This window comes from Mastigoproctus giganteus, chromosome 9 (genome assembly GCF_048544385.1).
Source record: "Mastigoproctus giganteus isolate SK-2022 chromosome 9, ASM4854438v1, whole genome shotgun sequence".
NCBI lineage: Eukaryota > Metazoa > Arthropoda > Arachnida > Uropygi > Thelyphonidae > Mastigoproctus > Mastigoproctus giganteus.
Genome location: NC_143583.1, coordinates 174659273 through 174683192, shown reverse-complemented (window position 1 = coordinate 174683192; position 23920 = coordinate 174659273). Strand labels below are relative to the sequence as shown.

Here is a 23920-nt window from a genome sequence, read left to right as displayed (position 1 = left end):
AAGGGGAGATGGTTTGTTGTGCTATTTTTGATCATTGCATTTTTAGTGATTATTTCAGGTACAAGTAACTATCAAAATGGAGCCATGGTCTACATGACAAGGGCAGCTTTACAGTTGTAAAAGCATCATTCTTTACAATGACGCATATCACAGGCAAAAAAAAGAAAAACAACAAATATCTCTGTCTTAAGATTATTACTATATTTCATACCACGTTAAATTAATGATATAGTTTATTAAGCTATTCGCCTAAACTACTATACATATTAATGTTAGCATTGGCATTAGCAGAGGCATTTGATGCAAGAAAGCAAGCTTATACAGCATCAGCCAAAAAAAACCCCCTTCCCATTTCACCCATCCTTTCGTTCCAAATATTTGACCAGTTCTGCCTTGAATTTATTTAAGCTGTCAACTTCTACAATAAATGGAAGTTTGTTCCAGCAATCAACCACCCGCTAGCTAAAGGCAAACTTCCGCACATCTATTCTACAACTGTCTTTCCTCAATTTGAATTTATGTCCCCTCAGACGATTAATCTGGACAAGAGTAAGAATCCCATCAGCATTGAGCATGCTCAAACCATTCAAGGCCTTATACACTTCAGTCAGGTCACCTTGCAGGTGCTTAGTCTCCAGACTAATTTGCAAAACTTAAACCTTTCTTTGTAAGAGTAACCCTGTATTCCATTCAGTAATCTTGTTGCCCTTCTCTGTACTCATTCCAGCAGCTCTACATCCTTCCTAAAATGAGGCCTCCAGACCTGTATACAGTACTCAAGGTGTGATTAAGGTAACATTTCAGGTATCGTACCGATATCCATCATCAGACCACGCTGTTGGGGGAACAAAAATAGAAAGGGTTACAAATTTGAATACAATTACCAATATTACAATTTCAATTGCCATTATTACCATTACAATTACCTATATTCTGATTATACAATTACATTTGCAATTTGCAAATAAACAATTCTAAGTTTGGATTATTATTACAATAGAACCAGATATTAAATTAGATAAATACAAAGAGATTAAATTCTTGCCGATGCTACCAGAAACTGATGTGCATACAGGCAAGAGGCGCTACCAGCAGTTAATTTATAGGTGAGGGATTAATTCCAATAGCCAATAGAATTATGCCAGGTTTTTTTAATCCTAGATCCGGGGTTCCTGTGTTGTGGACTCCTGAGGTGGCCTTTGCTCTCCTGCTCTGATTATCTATCCTAGATCAGAGGCTCTTGTGTAGTGGAATTCTGAAGTGACCTTTGCCCTCTTACTACTCTGAACACCAGGGTTGGTGTGCAGGCTGGTTCTGGTGGTCTATGTGGGCCATCCTCCAGACAACTGGCCTATTTTCTTTTCCTGGTTTCTCATTTCTTCTATTTTCTTATTAAAAAGATGAAAATATTGCAGGTTGAACTCTACTCTCTGTTTTCTACTGATTGCTGAGGCTCCGACCATTTTTGCATTTTTATGAGAAAGGCTTCTTTGAATTTCCTTCTGTTGTCTTGCCTATCTGTAGAAAGGATTCTCGTGTTCTTGAAATCCCAAATGTCACCACATTGGAAAGGATGGAGGGCTCTGTCGGACTTTTGAACTCATCCATATTGTACATCTTTTTTGTGCTCTTTGATTCTGCATCGTAGATGTCTATATGATTCTCCTATATACGTACCCCCACACCTATAGTCAATTTTATAGATAGGACCTCTAGGATTGTCGGGGTTGTTGGACTGTTGTTTTGCGATATGCTTGATGGAGGCTGAACCTTTGAAAAAGTTGAGGATACCAAATTTCTTGGCTTCTTTAGCTATTTTAGTGCTGACTGATGGTATGTACAGAATACATACATACCCCTCGACGTGAGCACCTGTACGTGGTGAGGGGACCTCCCAGTGATGCTGCTGGGCTTCCAGATTAGTATCACTGGGATCTAACCCCCATACCTTGGTTACAGGGTTACATCTTTGGAATCTGGCGTGTGCAGCTGTGCGCCGCGACCTGTGGAAACTTGGAAAGGGAGATCCTGGTGGTTGAGGGGCCCAGCCTTGATACACCACTTTGGCCCCTGCTTCGACAAGACGGGTGGTCCCCGGACCGGCCCAACTGGGATCAATCGGTGGGTGGTTCTTACTGCTAGGGTCGATGTGTTCTAATAAATCTCCCTCCCTTTGGTCCTGGGATGGGATCAAGGCTTATTGGAAACATGGGTATGGTGCTCCTAAGCGAACTTGGTGTCCCATTCGTGTACACAGTCTCTGCTAGTTCACGTGTGGGCGTCCCCTCGTAGGGCTCCGTGGTGGGTGAGATACTTAGGGCATCGGAAATTTTTATCGTACTCCTATGAGTAATTTAAATCCTTCTTCTTCTGGGGCCCCAACAAGGCCCCTACCTAATTGATCGTCAGATGACAGTGACGACAATTCTGTTAAAAGAGCCAGAACTGAGGAGAAAACACCATCTGTGACACCTCTTTTCCTTATTCTCCATTCCACCGGAGAGCAGTCAATTGGGAAAATGTCATCTTTCTTTATTCAGAAAGGATTAGAAGGGATGGCAGGTTCACCCAAATCCGTAAAACGGCTGCGTTCTGGAGATATTTGAATTGAAGCATCAAACACAAAGCAAGCCGAAAAAATTTTGAAAGCCACATCTATAGGGGGAAATACCCATCATTGTAACCCCTCACAAAACTTTGAACTCTTCACGAGGTGTCATATCAGAGTGGGATCTTTTTCACGTTTCTGAATTAAAAGAACAAGGAGTGACAGCTGTCAAACGAATATCCATGCGTAAGGATGGGAATCTCGCCCCTACCTGAGTTCTCATCCTAACATTTAACACCCCATGGCCTCCAAGTTCCATCAAGGCAGGGTATTTAAACTGCTCAGTGAGGATTTACGTTCCAAACCCACTGAGGCGTTTTAAATGTCAAAAGTACGGCCACTCATAAACAGCTTGTCGTGGTAACCCTGCCTGTGCTTGATGTGGTGCTAAAGATCACGAGAGCAAGGAATGTCTAGCTCCTAAGCCTAATTGTACTAACTGCCAAGGAGAGCACCCTGCATACTCTCGAGCATGCCAGCGGTGGAAGGAAGAAAAGGAGATTCAAAAATTAAAAACGGAGCTGAATATTTCCTACCAGAGGCCAGAAAAACGCATCCAACCAATAAATAGCAGGAAAGCTTCATATGCCCAGAAAGTTTCTGGTAAAATTACCATTGGGACCCAAACTGATATGACTGTTCCCCCAAGGTACTCTTTTACTCCCATTGCCCGCTACTTATTTTAGTTCACTAAAGCCCACCCAAAAATCGCAGTCAGCTGCCACTCCAATATCGATACTTCCCAGTGCTCCAGCATTAACAACAGCGAGCACTAAATTAACATCACAGAAAAGTGAACTGCCCACTTCAGGGCAAGAAGTAATGGATGTTGAGACCAAGGAGGTACATGATGAGTCAGTCTTGGAACTCTTTGCGGAGGAAGAAATGGACACAGGACAGCGTCCATACTTCCCCAGGAAAGATAAATCCAAGACTGACAAAATTAAGCCCTCAGCACCTCGGAAGCTGCCTGATGGACCCACCAAGTCCAAATAATGGCTAAATTCCTACAGTGGAATTGTTGTGGATTCGGGTAAAATACTGATGACATCAAGGCACTCCTGCAAAAGCACAAACCAGCTTGCTTTTGCATACAGGAGACTTATTTAAAGGCAAATGATGACCCCACCAGGCATAACATTACCATCATTTGTAAGGATAGAATTGTGGATGGTCCTTCTCATGGAGGAGTCGCAATCCTTGTCGGCAACCAGATCCCATTTCAGCCTTTGCAGCTTACAACTAGCATTGAGGCTGTAGCAATTCACCTTACAGTGAGGTTCTTATTAACTGTCTGCTCTGTTTATTTGCCACCTGGATTGACAGCCCCTAGAAAGACCTTGATGATCTTATCATGCAATTGCCTTCCCCTTGTTTAATTCTTGGGGATTTCAATGGACATAACACTCTGACAATGACCTCTCCCTCCTAAATGTGGGAACAAACAACTTCTTCCACATGCTTACCCGTACATTCTCTGCCATTGATCTTTCTATCTACTCCCCCCTTCTCTCCTTCCTTCACTTACTTAGGAGGTAGAAGAAAACCCATATGGAAGCGATCACTTCTCCGTGATGACCACCCTAACTAGTGGTAGACCATGTCTGCCATTTAGTTTACCGCAGTGAAAGATTGATCAGGCTGACTGGAATGCCTTTCAACATCTGGCAAATCTTGACATCGCCAGTCAGTCAGGAGCCAATCAATGATGGAGTCACATATGTCACAGAAACAATTGTCCAAGCAGCTGCAATTGCAATCCCAAAATCATCCAGCCGGTTCCCACTATTTCCCAAACCTTGGTGGAATTCAGAATGCACGGCAGCAAAAAAAACACAAAACAAAGCCTGGGGGATGTTCCACCGATATCCCACGACTGAAAATTTAATATCATTTAAACATGCACATGCGAAAGCACGTTATGTACGACGTCAAAGCCAAAGGAAATCTTGGATTCGTTTTACATCATCCATAACTCAGGCTGCTAGCTGAAAAGTAGTTTGGGATAAGATCCGGAAAATGAAGGGAAAATATCCACCATTCCCTTCAGTGATCATCGAGCACAACGGATGTTCAATTGCAGATCGAACTGCAGTTGCAAATACTCTAGAGGAAACATTTGCAAAAATCTCTGCAATAACATCTTTTCCCGCAGAGTTTTTGGCTATGAAAAAGAAAAGTGAGAAAAACCCACTGAACTTCTATTCAAAATGGCTTGAATTCTATAACAAGCCCTTTTCACATGAAGAGTTAAATGCTGCACTCTTTCTCACGCATGCAAGTGCTGTGGGGCCCGATGACATCCACTACGAAATGTTGAAACACCTCTCACCACAATTTAAGGATCATATTTTAATTTTGTTTAACAGAATTTTTATTAACAAACAATTTCCGGATTCTTGGCGAAAGGCTATCGTTCTTGCTTTCCCAAAACCAGGAAAGGATCCTAGAAATCCAAGTAACTATCGTCCTATCACTCTGACAAGCTGTTTGTGCAAAGTCCTGGAAAGAATGGTTAATGCACGCCTTGTATGGTATTTGGAAATAAATGGTCAGCTTTCCAGGACTCAGTGTGGCTTCCAAAGAAATAGAGCCACTTTGGATCATTTAATCCGGTTGGAAACGTCCATTCGTGATGCTTTTATTAAATCTGAGCATCTGGTAGCAGTTTTCTTTGATATTGAAAAAGCGTACGACACAGCCTGGCGATTTGGAATATTAAAAGACCTCCATAACTTTGGCCTTAGAGGTAATCTTCCTCTTTTTATTAAAAGCTTTCTTTCGAATCGCCAATTTCAAGTCCGTTTTGGATCCACCCTCTCGTGAGTGTTCTCGCAGGAAGAGGGAGTCCCACAAGGATCCGTTCTAAGTATCACGCTTTTCGTAATCAAAATAAATTCCATAACAGAACAACTTCCACCCACGGTAAACAATGCCCTCTATGTTTACGATTTTGCTATATTTTGTCATTCATGCAATATGAGGGTCATTGAAAGGCAACTGCAGAAAACCATTGATCATCTTACAGCTTGGTATTTGGCTAATGGGTTCAGATTTTCATCACAGAAGACTGTTTGTGTACACTTCTGTCACAAACGTAATATTTATCCTGACCCAGAATTAAGGCTTGGGCAAAACAACATCCCAGTTGTAGCAGAATTCAAATTCCTTGGACTTATTTTCAACGAGAAGCTGACATTTTTACAACCGTCAGCTTAGGACAAGGTTTGTTAAAGGGCTTAACATCCTTCGTGTCCTTTCGTCAACTTCGTGGGCTGCAAATCGTATTACCCTTCTTTGTCTTGTCCGAGCACTTGTCCGTTCCAAACTCGATTATGGGTCTCAGGTTTATGGTTCTGCTAGAGATAGTGTACTTCGGTGGTTAGATCCAATCCACCATAAGGCCATGCAGACAGCCACTGGAGCATTTTGCACATCTCCTGCCCGGCAACCCAAAGGTCGCGGGTTTGATTCCCGCCTCGGGCTTGGATCAAAGTACTGCAAAAACCTTGGGAGGTGCAATATGGCCACAGAAGCCGATGCGCCAACAACTACCAAATCAAAAAAAAAAAAAAAAAAAAGCACATCTCCTGTTCAAAGCCTTTACGTTGAAGCAAATGAACCATCTGTAGCTCTTTGACGTAAGCATTTGTCCTTACAGTATGCCTTCAAATTGAAATCCCTGCCCAATCATCCCATGTGGGCATCCGTTTTTGAGCCACGCTAGGCAAACCTCTACAACACCCGTCGGACTGCCAACAAACCTTTTGGTATTTGGATTCAAGGGCTGTTGAATGAACTAGGCATGATGGTAGACAACGTTGCCAGTCACCCAGGCAATTCCTTCCACCCTGGCATGCCTATTTTCCAACTTGTGACTTCTCCCTTAAGATCTGGGAGAAGGCTACTACACTGCCATCTGTCTATCAGCAACTCTTTGCATCACATACACAGCAGTATTCTGACTTTCTGCCAGTCTATACAGATGGCTCAAAGTTAGAATGTTATGTGAGATCTGCTGTTGTGTTCCCTCACAAAACGTTATTCAATAAGATCCCACAAGAAACTAGCATTTATACTGCAGAGTTGCATGCAATAGAAATAGCTCTAGATCACATTAAAAATCGCGACTACCAGAGGTTTATGATTTATTGTGATTCATTAAGCGTGTTACAGGCTCTAGTATCGGTGAGGTATAACCCTCATCCGATCCTGTCCAGGATTCGGCAAATCCTTTTTTCTCTCGTGGAATTAGAATCTGATATTCACTTTTGCTGGATCCCAAGCCACATTGAGATCCTGGGAAATGAATTAGCTGATACCGCTGCCAAATCAACATAATTTCCCTGGATAATTATTGCCTGTCAGTCCACTATACAGACTACAGGTAAATAATACGCTCTAAATTATATTCCCAATGGCAAGATTCTTGGCACGGACAGGCCGCAAATAAACTACATCACATAAAGCCTGTAATTATGCAACGGCAGTCCAGTCTATGCAGGGTTCGAAGAGAGGAAGTTGTTCTTGCTCGGCTCCGCATAGGTCATAGTTATCTAACACATTCCTATTTGCCGGTGGTGGATGATCCACCTATGTGCGAGATGTGTAACGTTATTTTAACCGTCAATCATATTTTTATAGAAGCACGACGCTTGTGTTTTACCGCTTTTAATAATTTGACTGAACCATTTACACTCAGTCAGTAATAGGTGACAGAGACAATATGTCCGACGTTTTTAACTTTTTGCAATCTATTAATTTATATACAAACATCTAAGTTTTATACTTTATATGCTTTGACTTTATACCTTTTTTACATAATAATTAATTGCTTGACGTGGTAGCCTTTTTAAATTTGACTTGGCGCATTATGGCCTTAGCTGCCAATGCGCCATTAAAAATCAAATCAAATCAAATCAAACGGAATACATATGGAGGTTCTTCTCTCCTTGCTGGGTTGGGCTTGTGTGATGGTCTTGGAGGTGTCTTTTATGGCTTTGTTGATAATTTGTACATATTTTTTGTGCTCTGATTCTGCATTGTAGACGTCTATATGATTCTCCTATATACATACCCCCACACCCAGTCTATTTTATAGATAGGACCTCTAGGATTGTTGATGTTGTTGGACTGGTGTTTTGCGATTGGGGCTTAGAGGGGAACAGGCATTCTGTGCTGTATCAGACACTCAGTTTAAAACAGTGATGGATCCAATATCTTTCTATTTTAGAAGATATAGGAGAAGTCTCGTTGGCTTGCCTCCCTAAAATCCACTCACGCACACCTTCTCGATGGTAAGCCCTGTTATATCACTTAGGTGACAACAAACATGTAGTGTGGTTCTCTTCAAGATGTCTGGTCAGTGTGAAAAGGAAAAGACCAAATCCTGCAGCACGACGAAACAAATGGCCCTCACTCCCCAGCGGTTTTTCACTCCCCCACCTCTTACAGCATTGAGAGGATCAGGGTGGAAGCAGAGGGTGCTAAGAATCTCTGAGTACGACCAGGCTGCCATGCATGGAAACTGAACTTGGCTTGTTGCTATGTAAGGTCACTCATCAGTGAAGATAGGTTATTATAGCTGGAAAAGGAATTGGAATATCATCGGTTTGGCTGAAACAAGAAGAAGAAATGAATCACTTATAAGTTTATCAAGTGGAAATCTGCTGTGCACCAATGGAAACAGTGAAAGGTGCGAAGGTGGAGTTGACTTTCTGGTTCATAAAGATATAAAAAACAACATATTGGAATTCAAAAGTACAGGCAGTTCTCGCTTTACGAGTTTTCACTTTACGAGTTCTCGGGTTTATGAGTTTTTTTCTCCAAGTATCAACAAAATTGAAAATATGAGCATTAATTGCAAAAAATGAATATTAAACATTCATAAATACCGCATTTCAAACCATGTGCGTAGCTATACAGTACAATACAGTACACCCCACTTTACGATATTAATCCGTTCCATAGACACCATCGTATCGTTAAAATATCGTAATGTGAACCCAATAACACATTGTTTTTTGGTAATTTGTTTCAAGATCTCGGATGTTGAAATTTTCACTGTATAACCAAGCTATTATCTCTCTAAAATTCATTTTTAAAGTCACAAGCGTGACCTTAAGGCCATATAAAAGGTCGTGAGCATGGTTTTTAAATTGTACTTTTAAAATGACTACACTTTCGTCGTTATCATATGTTCTGTTATAAGAATCAATTTTAAATGCCTTTGTAATATTTTTCTAAAGCACGTTTCTGGAGGTCATGACCATAAAACAGTAAAAACAATTTGCACTTTCCGGTTTATTTGGCTTTTCTGTTACCGCAAGCAGTTATAAACGGATAGTAAACTTGATGTCATTGCATTTGCGAAAATACCGATAGCTGGAATTGTGTGGTTTTTCACGGTATTATGGTGAAATGTGTTTCCCCTTTACTGAAATCTTCAATCGTATAAAAAACATAAATAAATTTTCAGAATCTTCTCTTCATTCCTTTCTTTTGAAGCTTTGTAAACTTGTTACTCCACACAAATCGTTTTAGTTGGAATTTGTGTGTGCCGTTAAAAAATGCTTATGCATGCAATCCTGAAATTTATAATTAAAAGAGATTATCTTGGAAAAAAATGCCTCTTGAAACATTTGTGCATCAAACCAATGAGTGCTGAGCCAATAATGAGTGATCAACGAGTGTGCATTTAGTTGATGATGATGAAAAATAAACATTCTTTAACATTTGTAAGTCGTAAATAATTTTTCTATTATTATAATTTACTTGATTTTACAGGCTACATTTTGATTTCTTTGGATAAATCAATCATTGTTTAAACATAAACTAATTAGATAAGTAATTTCATTGTTGAGAACATAACTCCTATTTTTAACCTTATGTCTATGTGAAATAAATTCCTGCTTTACGAGTGCACTGCAAGGAATGAATTAAGTCATAAAGTCGAGAACTACCTGTACATCACCAAGGGTGTCAAGGCTAATACTCAGGATTTCTAAGACCTGCAAACTAAAGGTTATAATGATTTATGCACTAACATCAAGCCATGATGATGAAGAGGTTGAAGAAATATACACTGAAATTGAGTCTTCTAGATGAGCAGAAAACCCACTACACTATTATTATGGGGAGCTGCAATGCTAAGGTTGGAAAAAGACAAAACAATGCAGAAAGTGGAACTATAGGAAATTTTGGAATTGATGAAAGAAATAAGAGGTGAAAGACTTGTGGAATTTGCAGAATCTCGAGGAATGTCAGTAATGAACACTTTTCAAGAAAAGGGTGAACAGAAAGTGGACATGGAAGAGCCCAAGTGGATTAACAACTAATGAAATTTACTTCATTCTCACTAACAGAAGATATATCGTGAATGATGTTACCGAACTGAAGAACAAGGTAAATGTTGGAAGTGATCACAGAATGGTAGGATGCACACATGATATAGATGTAAGAAAGTAAAGGGAAAAAACTGACTTGAGTAAATAATACGAAGGTCTTTGAGATAACAGAAGAGGAGAAAAAGCAGTATGTACTGGAACTTAAGAACAAGTTTGAGCTTCTGCAGACTGCTCAGAACCAAGATATCGACGAGGAATATTACAACTTTCTGAAAGTGATAATGCCCAAGAAACCAATAGGGAAAAAGAAATCCAAAGAAGAAAAAATTAGTCAAGAAACACTTGTCATGATGAACCAAAGACAACAAATGAAGAGCAAGAAAAACACTGACAGGGAGAAAATTGAGTATACTGAGTTATGCAAAGCCATTAGAAAGAGACTCAGAGAGGACATAAGAAGATTTAACACATTAAGGGGAAAATGTGTTAAAATTAAAAAAACAGCATTAAGGGGAAAAAAAGGATTTAAATCATCAGCCATGAGCAGTAATACAGAAAGACAAAGGAAACTGAACAATAGCAATGGTGTACTTATAAACAGCAGAGAGGGCATAATTCAAATAGCAGAAGACTACTATAGAGAACTATACAAGGAGCGAGGGAATGATGCCAGCAGTGAGGCCAAGAGATAAATTAAAGAACTAAAATAGTCTTGGGCAGGACACATAGATCAAAGACATGATGACAGATGGACTAAGAAAATAACAGAATGGTACCCAAGAGGAGCTAGAAGAAAACCTGGAAGACAACGACGGAGATGGACAGATGAAATTCACGAGTTCGTGGGTAGTAAATCGATGGCCATTGCACAAAACAGAAGGAACTGGAAAGTTGCTGGAGAGTCCTGCAGTGGATTGAAAATGGCTGATGATGATTTGCGATCTGCTTGATGGAGGCTGAACATTTGAAAAAGGTGAGGATACCAAATTTCTTGGCTTCTTTAGCTATTTTAGTGCTGACTGATGTAGAGGATATCCAGGAAAGGAAGGTTGCCATTATTTTCTATTTCTATTTTGAAGTTGATTTTTTGGTGGTGGTTGTTGAGAGCCTCAAAGAATTTATGTAGATTTTCTGTACTATGGTTCCAGATAGCTATAATATCATCAACGTACCTGCTCCAGAATTTAGGTTTATTCGGTTTGTTTTCCAAGAAATCCTCTTCCAAATTTTGTCATAGAAATTTCTGCCATGAGAGGAGAGAAGTTGTTTCTCATGCTGAGGCCAGAAATCTGCGTATAAAATCCCCTGGTGAATGTGAAGAATGGCTTTCTTATGGAAAGATCTATGAGAGCTGTTATTTCTGAAGTAGGTAGAAGTCTTGGGTATCCCAGAAGGATATAGTTTCCCTAACTATATCCCTGCCTGTTTACACAATCTTTTTCACCAGATACATGTCGCTAGGAAATTTTCAGTGAGCATGTTTCCTGTAATTTATTGTGTTTGCAGTATTCTTTAGGTGAGAGGGAAACATCATACAGTGCATCATCACTTGGCATAAAATGAAGACCGAATTCCTCACCTAGAAATATTTGTTAGTGATTTGAAACTTGGCTGGCAATTCATATTTCTCTGTGTTTCATCTACCTTTTAGAGCTACACATTTTTCCCATTAAGTATGCAATGTGATACTCATTCCATGCAGTGGATATAAAAGATTAGAAGGGACTGTAATGTGAACTTTCGTTTCTTTAGCAGTCTCATTTAATGGGCAGTCCTTCCCATATAGTGTTTATCTTCTTATAAATTTGTTTTGCTTCTTTGCCTTGCAAATGAAGAATTTATAATGGATCAGACTTCAACCTTTTCTGGCATACTAGTTTAGTAACTGATGGATTTAGAAAAACAAATAAATATACATTAGCTTATATATATATATATATATACGAGAGAGTATCAAAAAGTTTGTACCCTTACCTAGAAATAATAGCCCTAAAAGGTGAAACTTCACAGGAACTTTAATCCTTTTCTATGTACTCTCCACGAATAGTAACACATTTCTCCCATCTATAGATAAGTTGTTTAATACCTTGATCATAGAAGTCTGCACTTTTTTTTTGCCTGAAACCATGATTCCACTTTATTAGCATTAGCCAAGCTTATATAGCATCAGCCAATAAAGAAAAAAAATCCCTTATTTCACCCATCCACTCCAAATGTTTGACAGGTTCTGCCTTGAATCTATTTAAGCTATCAACTTCTACAACTACAGATGGAAGATTGTTCCACCAATCAACCACCCGCTGGCTAAAGGCAAAATTCTGCACATCAATCCTACAACTGCCTTTCCTCAATTTGAATTTATGACCTCTCAGGCGATTATTCTGAGCAAGAAGAAAAATACCATTTGCATTGAGCATGCTCAAACCATTCAAGGCTTTATACACCTCAATCAGATCACCTCGCAGGTGCCTAGTCTCCAGACACTGTAATTTGCAAAACTTAAGCCTTTCTTCATAAGAGCAACCCTTTGTTCCATTCACTAATCTTGTTGCCCTTCTCTGTACTCGTTCCAACAGCTCTACATCCTTCTTAAAATGAGGCCTCCGGACCTGTGTGTGCAATGTGTGTGTTAGTTTGCAATGGTCAGGCCACACTCAAGGTGTGGCCTGACCATTGCCTTATACAAGGGGATAATCACCTCCTTATCCCTGCTAGAAAAATTCCTGTATATCATTAACAAGACACCATGAGCTACTCTTCCAGACTGTCTGCTCTGCTCAGAAAACTTCATGTCTGCCTGCACAATTACCCCCAGGTCATTTTCATTCTTTACCACTGTTAGTGTGGTACCACATAGTTGATACGTTACTGTGGGATTACTGCTTCCCATATGTAGTACTTTACATTTGTCAATGTTAAACTTCATTTGCTACCTCTCAGCCCATCTCAACTTTTCTAGATCCTGTTGCAGCAGTGTACTATCATTAGTGTCATTAACAACTCTGCTAAACTTGGTACCATCTGCAAACTTGGACATTAAGCCTGATATACCATCATCAATATCATTTATAAATACAGAAAACAACAATGGATCCAACACTGAACCCTGAGGGACTCCACTAATAACATTAGTTCACAACGAGCAGTGTCCATTGATTACCACTCTCTGTCTTCTCCTACTCAACCATCCATTTATCCATAGCAGCAATTTGCCTCCAATGCCACACTGCTCCAATTTGTGCAGCAGTCTTCCATGTGCATCAGTATTAAAGGCTTTTCTAAGATCCAAATATATGATATCAAAGTTATTCTTTGTGTTCAGTTCCTTTGTGACTACATCATAGTATCCAATCAAATTAGTCAGACAAGACTTCCCTTTAACAAACCCATGCTGTGTCCGAGCTATAACTGAAGTCTTGTCTAGACGATCCTGCAATGCTTCTTTAACCAGTGCCTTCATTAACTTCCCTGGAACAGAAGTTAAACTAACAGGTCTGCAATTACCTGTGTCTCCCTTTGATCCTCCTTGTGAATTGGGGGGTTCACATTTTCACATCTCCAGTCCATGGGTACCTCCCCTGAGTCCAGGGAAGCTCTCATAATTATGGCTAAGGGTTTGCTTACTTCCATTGTTGCCTCCTTTAATATAACTGGATAGATTCCGTCCACCCCAGGTGCCTTTCTTGTGTTTATCTTAAACAATTTCTCCTCCACTTTCTCTCAGTTATTACAAGATTATCTAGCATACTGCCAGAGTTGAATACACCTCTGGCATTCCCCTCCTTATGTGTGAATGTTGATGCAAAATATTCATTTAGTTTGTTAGCTACCTGAGCAGGATCATCAACAGTTGAACCATCGATATCAAGTGGACCAATCGATTCAGCCACTTTCTTCTACAATTTACATAATTAAAGAACTCTTTGCTGTTTTTCTTTGCATCCTTTGCCAAAGATTTCTCGTAATCTGCCTTCGCCTGCCTAACCTCCTTTGTAACTTGGTTACAGACCAGCTTATATCTATCATAGGCTTCTGTGTCACATGTTAATTTATATGTATCCCATGTATTTTTCTTCTCTGTCACAGTCTAATTAGTTCATCTGACATCCATTTAGTCTTCTAAATATGCATTTAGGCCTAAATCTTGAACAATATTTCTTAGTTGGTATGAAAAGCCTTCCAAGATTAATTCTTTGAATGCTTTCCATTTTGAATTTGCTGCTGATAACATCATCAGTTGGTTCCATCATATAGAATTTAAATACTGTCTCAGACCACCGTATTCACCGTTATGGAAGCAAAAACCCTTCCCTTTACCCTTGATGGTAGTTACCTCTTTGAGTAAATCTCACTTCAGTACACTGTGATCACTGCCACCTAGTGGTTCCTTTATCTGCAGATTCTTAATTCATGAAGAATCACTACTGATAATCAGATCAAGAGTATTACTCCCTCTAGTAGCCTCCCAAACATGCTGCTGTAGAAAATAATCATCCAGTAAATCCACAAAAGCCTTGCTAGTGTGTGAGTGACCAACTCACAAATTCCAGTCAATATCTGGGAAATTAAAATCCCCCATTATAAGACAAAATGAATATTGATGACTTCCTTAGACAGATCAAAGCACTGTCCATGCTGTGGTTTCTTCATTTCTCAAAACAAGAAGTCTGATAGTGCTATGTCAGGAGAATAGGGTGGGTTCACCCTAAAAAGTTCTCAAATTTGCATTTGACAAATCCAACAATTGGTGAGAACATTGCAATTGACATTTCTTCTGCCAAGGCATCAGCAATCTTGGAACTCATCGTGCGGAGACTTTAGACATGTGCAGATGATCATGTAAAATGCTGTTTGCAGACCCATAATTAATTCCCACTGCGTTTTCGATGAAATGAATTGTCACACATTTGTCACTCAACACCAGCTGCTCAACTTTGCAACCTTTGCGCTGTCTGTGGATGTTGATGGCCTTTCTCTTGGCTCATCAAAGACACGGGTACAACCACACTGGACCTTTCATTTCCACTTTTTTACAGTGTCAGAGGATGGACAATTCTGCCCATACACAGCTTTTATTTCTTTGTCAATTTCCTGAGCTTTCTTGCTCTGCAAATGCAGGAACTTGATCACTGCTTATTACTCCACTTTGTTAACTATAGCATCCTTCTTCAAAAAGGCCTCTGAGGTTGGGTATATTCATATTGTAGTTTTAAATGTTTTTCACCAACCTTATGTAGAAATAAAACACAAAGAAAATGAAAACTGGAATCTTGATAACTATATATTTATAATAAATTATATTTGCCTGTATCTACAATAAATTATATTTAACTTTACAACTAAAATATATGAAATATACATATAAAATATACATTAAAATATACTGGGTTAAGAACAATAAAATACATTAAAATATACTAAATTAAAAGCGATAAAACCATAGCTTTCGAAGGCTCCTGCCTTCTTCTTCAGCAGTATTTTCTTTGTTCTGCGGTGCGTCTTTAAATACCAGCAGGTTCATGGTACTCATCACGTGTTTCATTCCCACGTCTTCCGTTCTCTTGTGTTATGGAATCGGAAGTGGCTCGAGAGTGGGTCATGTGGAACCGTTCATCCCTTCTGAGGATAGTAGCCTCAAAGAGGGGATGGATCCGCATTCCTCTATCTCTATTAATGTTCACTGTGGAACAGATCCGCAAACTCTCAAGCCACTTGCGGTCCCAGAACTTATTCGCCCGATCGGTGATGATAGCCTCGTCCGGGGAGATCTGGTGCTGCTTCTCCCAAAAATGCTCGGCCACGGCGGACTTACCATATTCCGCACTTCTTATTGCCTTAGTGTGCACCCCCAGAAGGTCTTTGAGGCGTTTTGTTTCCCCTACATAACACTCCCCACAATCCGGGCATCTAATACTATATACGACCCCACTTGCATTCTCTTTTTGAATGGGGTCCTTTACTTGTGACACGATTGTGAGCAGCCTCCGTCCCTGAAGCTGCACACAACGCGTCTGATAATTTCTTAGTATTCTAGTTATATGATCGGTTAGACCCGGATAGTAGGGAATATATGTAGTGGATACTGGCGTAAAAGTTTCGCCTCTCCTCTGATTTCCTTTAATATATTTTTCTATAATCCTCTGGGGGTAGCCACATTTTGTAAGATCCGTCGTGACGCGTTCATACTCTACCTTCCTATCCTCAGAGGTATTACAGTGTGATTTTGCCCTGTCAACTAATGTTCTAACCACACTGTTCCTATGATGGTTGGCCTGAGCTGAATTGTAGTGCGAATATTGACCTTTGCACATCGATTTCCTATAGACCTTAGTCTTCAGTTGTTGGTCTTCCCTACAGATTAACACATCTAGGAACGGCAAAACTCCTTCTTCTGCCTCCGAGGTAAATTGTATGAATGGGGAGAAGCCATTTAAAATATTCAACATCTGATCTTCACTCCCCTTTTGAATAATTGAAAACGTATCATCTACGTATCTTTTCCAGGGGCGCATAGGGAGAACACTAACATTAAATATTCTAGCCCTGAGCTCCTCCATAGCTAAATTAGCTATAATTGCGCTAATGGGGGAGCCCATGGCTGTACTGTTAACTTGCTTATACATAGTATTATCAAACACCATAGTGGTGCTTGAGAGGCATAATTCTATACCTTTCTCAATATCCTCTAAAATTAATTGTGTTTTAGTATTTAGAGTAGTATCTCTCCGTAAGGCCATGTGTGCACAACGCACTCCATGGTCAATCGTAATACACGAAAATAGAGATTTCACGTCGAAAGATATCATAATTTCATTCTCTTCTATGCGTTGGCTTCTACTAAAATGCACAAAGTCTTTGCTGTCCTTAATACTACATTCAGAAAGTCCTACTAATGGAGATAATAATTTGGCTAAGAAACCAGATAGTGCATATGTGGGAGTGCCTATAAATGAGACTATGCGTCTCATTTATAGTTGGAAGTTTGACAGACTTAGAGAACAAACCAGGTTTAGAGGCAATAGTGATAGTACTGCCAAGGATTTTATAGTGAATATGAGCTGTAAACAACTAACTAAAGATCAATTTGGAGGTTCTAAATTTAGGACCAAAATTTTCCATGATTCCGTCCAGAGTACCCGTTGCAGAAATAGCAATGGGCATGGAAAGAGCTATAAATAAACTTCCCAAAGATATGGCTAATGAAATACAAGTTAAAACAGCAGCCATCCTCAGTCAAGCTAAAAACGCCCCCTCTAATCTCAATGTGAAGCAAAAATTAGCGCTAAAAAGCCTCAAGCAAGATGATAGCATTGTGGTCTTACCAGCGGACAAAGGTAGGGCAATGGTGGTTCTTGATAAGGAAGCATATCTAAATAAGGCGTTGGATTTATTGAATGATCATACAACCTATAAGGTTATTCAGAAAAGTCCACTGCTTAGCTTGGAACGGCAAGTGAATAGAATGGTACAGAGTTGGCTTAAGTCTAGCAAAATTTCCAAAGAACAATATTGGGTACTGCATGCTACAGGGAGCCAAATACCAAGATTTTATGGCTTGCCCAAAATTCATAAAATGGGTGTACCACTTAGACCCATAGTCTCATTTATAGGCAGTCCCACATATGCACTATCTGGTTTCTTAGCCAAATTATTATCTCCATTAGTAGGACTTTCTGAATTTAGTATTAAGGACAGCAAAGACTTTGTGCATTTTATTAGAAGCCAACGCATAGAAGAGAATGAAATTATGATATCTTTCGACGTGAAATCTCTATTTTCGTGTATTCCAATTGACCATGGAGTGCATTGTGCACACATGGCCTTACGGAGAGATACTACTCTAAATACTAGAACACAATTAAATTTAGAGGATATTGAGAAAGGTATAGAATTATGCCTCTTAAGCACCACTATGGTGTTTGATAATACTATGTATAAGCAAGTTAACGGTACAGTCATGGGCTCCCCCATTAGTGCAATTATAGTTAATTTAGCTATGGAGGGGCTCGAGGCTAGAATATTTAATGTTAGTGTTCTCCCTATGCGCCCCTGGAAAAGATATGTAGATGATACGTTTTCAATTATTCGAAAGGGGAGTGAAGATCAGGTGTTGAATATTTTAAATAGCTTCTCCCCATTCATACAATTTACCGCGGAGGCAGAAGAAGGAGGAGTTTTGCCGTTCCTAGATGTGTTGGTCTGTAGGGAAGACCAACAACTAAAGACTAAGGTCTATAGGAAATCGATGTGCAAAGGTCAATATTCGCACTACAATTCAGCTCAGGCCAACCTAGGAACAGTGTGGTTAGAACATTAGTTGACAGGACAAAATCACACTGTAGTACCTCTGAGGACTGGAAGGTAGAGTATGAACGCGTCACGACGGATCTTACAAAATGTGGCTACCCCCAGAGGATATATAGAAAAATATATTAAAGGAAATCAGAGGAGAGGCGAATCTTTTACGCCAGTATCCACTGCATATATTCCCTACTAACCGGGTCTAACCGATCATATAACTAGAATACTAAGAAATTATCAGACGCGTTGTGTGCAGCTTCCGGGGCGGAGGCTGCACACAATCGTGTCACAAGTAAAGGACCCCATTCAAAAAGAGAATGCAAGTGGGGTCATATATAGTATTAGATGCCCGGATTGTGGGGAGTGTTATGTAGGGGAAACAAAATGCCATCTCAAAGGCCGTCTGGGGGAGCACACTAAGGCAATAAGAAGTGCAGACTATGGTAAGTCCGCCGTGGCCGAGCATTTTTGGGAGAAGCAGCACCAGATCTCCCCGGACGAGGCTATCATCACCGATCGGGCGAATAAGTTCTGGGACCGCAAAGTGGCTTGAGAGTTTGCGGATGTTCCACAGTGAACATTAATAGAGATAGAGGAATGTGGATCCATCCCCTCTTTGAGGCTACTATCCTCAGAAGGGATGAACGGTTCCACATGACCCACTCTTGAGCCACTTCCGATTCCATAATACAAGAGAACGGAACACGTGGGAATGAAACACATGATGAGTACCGTGAACCTGCTGGTATTTAAAGACGCACCGCAGAACAAAGAAAATACCGCTGAAGAAGAAGAAGGCAGGAGCCTTCGAAAACTATGGTTTTATCACTTTTAATTTAGTATATTTTAATGTATTTTATTGTTCTTAACCCAGTATATTTTAATGTATATTTTATATGTATATTTCATATATTTTAGTTGTAAAGTTAAATATAATTTATTGTAAATACAGGCAAATATAATTTATTATAAATACATAGTTATCAAGATTCGAGTTTTCATTTTCTTTGTGTTTTATTTCTACATAAGGTTGGTGAAAAACATTTAAAATTACAATATAGCATCCTTCCTCAGATTCTGGATTCCACCTCTGGTGTATGATCACCTACAGGAATGAAATTTCGCACGTTAATTTTGAATATATAGACAAATTATATTAAAACCAGCACCTTCCTACTGATATCTTTTCTAGGGCAGGGTACGAACTTTTTGATACACCTCGTGTGTGTGTGTGTGTGTGTGTGTGTGTGTGTGTGTGTGTGTGTGTGTGTGTGTGTGTGTGTGTGTGTGTGTGTGTGTGTGTGTGTGTATTACTAAGTCTCATATTTTGTATACTTTATTCCATGTGTGCGCGCACGCACACACACACACACACACACACACACACACACACACACACACACACACACTTAAATATACATACTTAATATCGGATCTCTAGCTGTTTTTAGGTAATTTTTTTAGGGTAAATATTTATTGTCCACCCTTTGTAACTCGGGCATGTATCAGAGACTGCTATAGAACCTCAAGGAGTGACTAGATCCCTGCCAGAAGCATTTTAAATAGATCAGCTTCAAGATCAGATTTTAAATCAGCTTCAAGACTTGGTACGTATTTCTGGGCTATTTATTCTCAGCCATACTGTACTTTATATATTTTAGATGGACAAACAAGTGTAAAATGTTAAAACTTTTAATTACTACAAATATCCCTCAGGATATGTTTTCATCTATGCACAGATTGTATTTTTAGTATCTGATGTTTTGGGTGAAAGGCATAATATGGGATTAACAGCTAAAATTGGGTTAACAGATCTGTAAGGTTGAGAACCCCTACGGCTAGAACAATCACAGATGATAATACTAAATCTTCTGTCAAATCAGTTATAAAAAAGACAATTTAAAAGTAGAAAACATTATTACAGTTTTGAGTTATTTATGCAGAAATAAATAAATTTAATGGCATGAAGTTGGACTATAAATATTTTAACCTTAAATTTTTAAAAATAATTTCAGGAATATGCATTTGGTACTTCCAAACCAAAAAATAATGCAAAATTATATGGAAGAAATAAAACAAATTTAAACATGAAAAATATTGGTACTTAACCAAAATACTAAATAAACTAAAAAAAAAAAAAAAAAAAAAAAATGAACTACCTTCAGAAAAAACGAAACCGAACAATTTGAGTTAGGGAAGAAGAGGAGGAGGAATATAGGAAAAAGGTTAATTTCTAATCTGGAACCCAAAGATCAATGAATCACTAATAATCGGGGTCTTCTTAAAGTTGTCAGGAAGGCTATATAACTGTACTATATAAGTATAGTGTGAAGGCATCAATAATACATAGCCAAATCTGAATAAACAGAATATTAGCAAAGTGGCATCGTTTTAAGTTATATCTCATATTGTGAATACCTTCACAACGAGTTGCCATGGTATTGCACTACTTCGAATAAGTAACGCTTCACCTGAGGAGAAGACTAATGTTACTTATTCTCAGATGGATACCACCACCCAAGGGCCAAATAGCCCTGAAACGGTGCCGTCTGGGTGGTGGTATCCATCTGAGAATAAGTAACATTAGTTTTCTCCTCAAGTGAAACATTACTTGTTAGAAGTAGTGCAATATCATGGCAACTCGTTGTGAAGGTATTCACAATATGAGATATAACTTAAAACGATGCTGCTTTGCTAATATTCTGTTCATTCAGGTTTGGCTATGTATTATTGATGCCTTCGCACTATACTTATACATAGTCTAGCCTTTTCCATAGCTTGAGGTTTACGCCCTAAATGCTTTATAGTCTAAATACATCATACACCATCAGGCATCTCTCGTATTGTGGAGTTATACTTCATAACTGTTTTGCCATCATTGCATCACTTGGGTACCTACCCACCGAAGAAGGGCCAAATAGCCCTTCTTCTCCAAATAGCACCGGGTACCTACCTACCTACCCACCCACCCACCGAAGAAGGGCCAAATAGCCCTGAAACGGCACCAGGGGGACACCTGATGATGTCTGGAGTTTCCAAGAATAGGTAACAACAGCCTTCTCCACCGGGGAAGCGTTGCCTATTTGAGGAGTTTTTGAGTGGTGTGAATTGAAGGAGTTACTGTCCCTTTCATTCTTCTACACCGTTTCTTTTCCTCTTCCGCTCTTACTATTACTTTCCCTCTACCTTTTTGCTTTGCTAAGTCAAGTGGATAGTTGAGTTATTATCCCACACATATACAAAATAGCCCTGAAACGGTAGAATAAGTAACATTAGTCTTCTCCTCAAGTGAACCGCTACTTATTTGAAGTAGTGCAATATCATGGCAACTCGTTGTGAAGGTATTCACAATATGAGATATAACTTAAAACGATGCCGCTTTGCTAATATTCTGTTCATTCAAATTTGGCTATGTATTATTGATGCCTTTGCACTATACTTATACATAGTCTAGACTTTTCCATAGCTTGAGGCTTACGCCCTAAACGCTTTATAGTTGTCAGGAAGGTTAAAGATTAGTCAACATTCTGAGCAGCTAATAAAAATTGATTGTTCACATGAAATTGTGAGCACTCTAAAAGCCTAATTTCAATATAAGTAATCAATTACTGAATCATGCATTATTGATACCCAATATTAAATATATTGGACAATTGCAACACTCATGCCAGAGGCAACATTTAAACCAGTGACCATTATTTCTTAGGTAAGTACATTATTAACAAATTATGAATACTTAAGCTATATACACAACCTTCAAAATAACTGAATTTTCAAAAATTCGGCACATGCTGAATCCCAAGCATGCTGTATTTATGAGGTTCTGCTGTAGTTTTCTTTCAGGTTGCATTTGGTATTAGCATTGAATTCATTTACTGATTGTGTTATAATGGAGTATATTAACCACTGTTATTTACAGTAGATTGGGACAAGCCAAGTTTTGCAATGTCTGCCAATCTCTCCTGTTAAGGATAGGCCACTGTGAGAAAAATTGTACCCCATAAGCTTTGCCCAACCTCTCCAGGGCCAAATTGATCAACAAGGCTCTCATCATATACTCCTTGCTATTGTGTCTGGGCAGAATTGCAGACACTTTCAAATTTAATCCTAACTCGTGACTTTTTTTCAACATTGACCTCTACTTTTTAGTCTGCAGATCTCCTACTCTTAATATCATTAGTGCCAACATGTACAACAACAACATCACCCTTTTTGCCCCTAAAAGATATCTGCTCTACGATATCATCAACTTATTCCACCTATCCTTTTTGCACAATATATTTCCCATCTCCTTGACAATAGAGTCACTGACAATAACTAGCTCCTGTGGGACCAGCACATCCTGCCCTGAAGGTTGCCGCTGTGTTGGCTGATGCTCAACTGCAAGCTCTGGCATTGATGTAGACAGCTGAGAGCTTGATGGGTCCTTCAATTTAAGTCCTTCGGGGGCCTCTACCCTGTTCTTCATGCTCTCATAAAGGCCCATAACAACACTGAGTTAGCACCTGACTTCTTCACACTGATTACATCGAACATGCAAAAAGACACCCCCCCCCAGGCAATATCATGTCCTGTTCCAGAAAGATCTGCAAACATTTCACAAGTTGCACATATTTTTTAGGCTGTGATGCGTTGGAGAATCTCCCCTGAGCCATAGCACTCTCGCTACTTTGTGCACGTTGCTTTACTGCTCTAGTCTGGGGCATGATTTAGATTTAAATACAATTTAATTAATAACAATAAAAATGAATAAGATTAATAAATTGAATTGATTAATTTACTGTGGTTTATATAGTTTTAAGTTACACTTTAGATATCAAGTTCGAGTTATACGTTATCAAGTTACGCTATACTGTAACGATCACAATGTTAAATTAGTTTTATCCTTAGCTAAATACAAAAGATATATGCCCAAAAAGTGATTAAAACTTCAAAATATTTATTACAATTAAAACCCTACTATTCTTCTGCGCTACTTGTTATGCTATGATGTTCCAGCCAAAACACCGATATGATAGCGGTATGAGTAGCTAGTTGTATTATATCATAAGTTAACATTAGCATTAGTAGAGGCATTTGATGCAAGAAAGCAAGCTTATGCAGCATCAGCCAAATAAAAAAAAAAAAAAAAATAATAATAATAATAAATAAATAAAAAATAACCACTTCCACTTCACCCCTCTGTTCGTTCGAAATACCTGTCCAGCTGAGCCTTAAACTTATTTAGGCTATCAACTTCCACGACAAGGGATGGAAGTTTATTCCACCAAACAACCACCCGGTGGCTAAAGGCAAATTTCCTCACGTCTATCCTACATCCGTCTTTCCTCAATTTGAATTTATGCCCTCTCAGGTGATTATTCTGGGCAAGAGGAAGAATCCCATCAGCATTGAGCATGCTCAAACCATTAAAGGCTTTATACACCTCTATCAGATCACTTCGCTGGTGCCTAGTCCCCAGACACTGTAATTTGCAAAACTTAAGCCTTTCTTCGTAAGAGCACTCCTTTGTTCCATTCACTACTCTTGTTGCCCTTCTCTGTACTCATTCCAGCAGCTCTACATCCTTCTTGAAATGAGGCCTCCAGGCCTGTATACAGTACTCTAGGTGTGACCTGACCATTGCCTTAAACAAGGGAATAATCACTTCCTTATTCCTGCTAGA

The 23920-nt window shown here is 39.2% G+C and overlaps 1 protein-coding gene across 3 annotated transcripts in view; it reads left to right on the top strand.

Annotated features, from left to right (window-relative positions):
* Positions 1 to 23920, top strand: part of l(3)76BDm (trafficking protein particle complex subunit 8 homolog l(3)76BDm) — a 582307-nt gene that overhangs the window by 139252 nt on the left and 419135 nt on the right. The gene's annotated exons all lie outside the window — the stretch shown is intronic.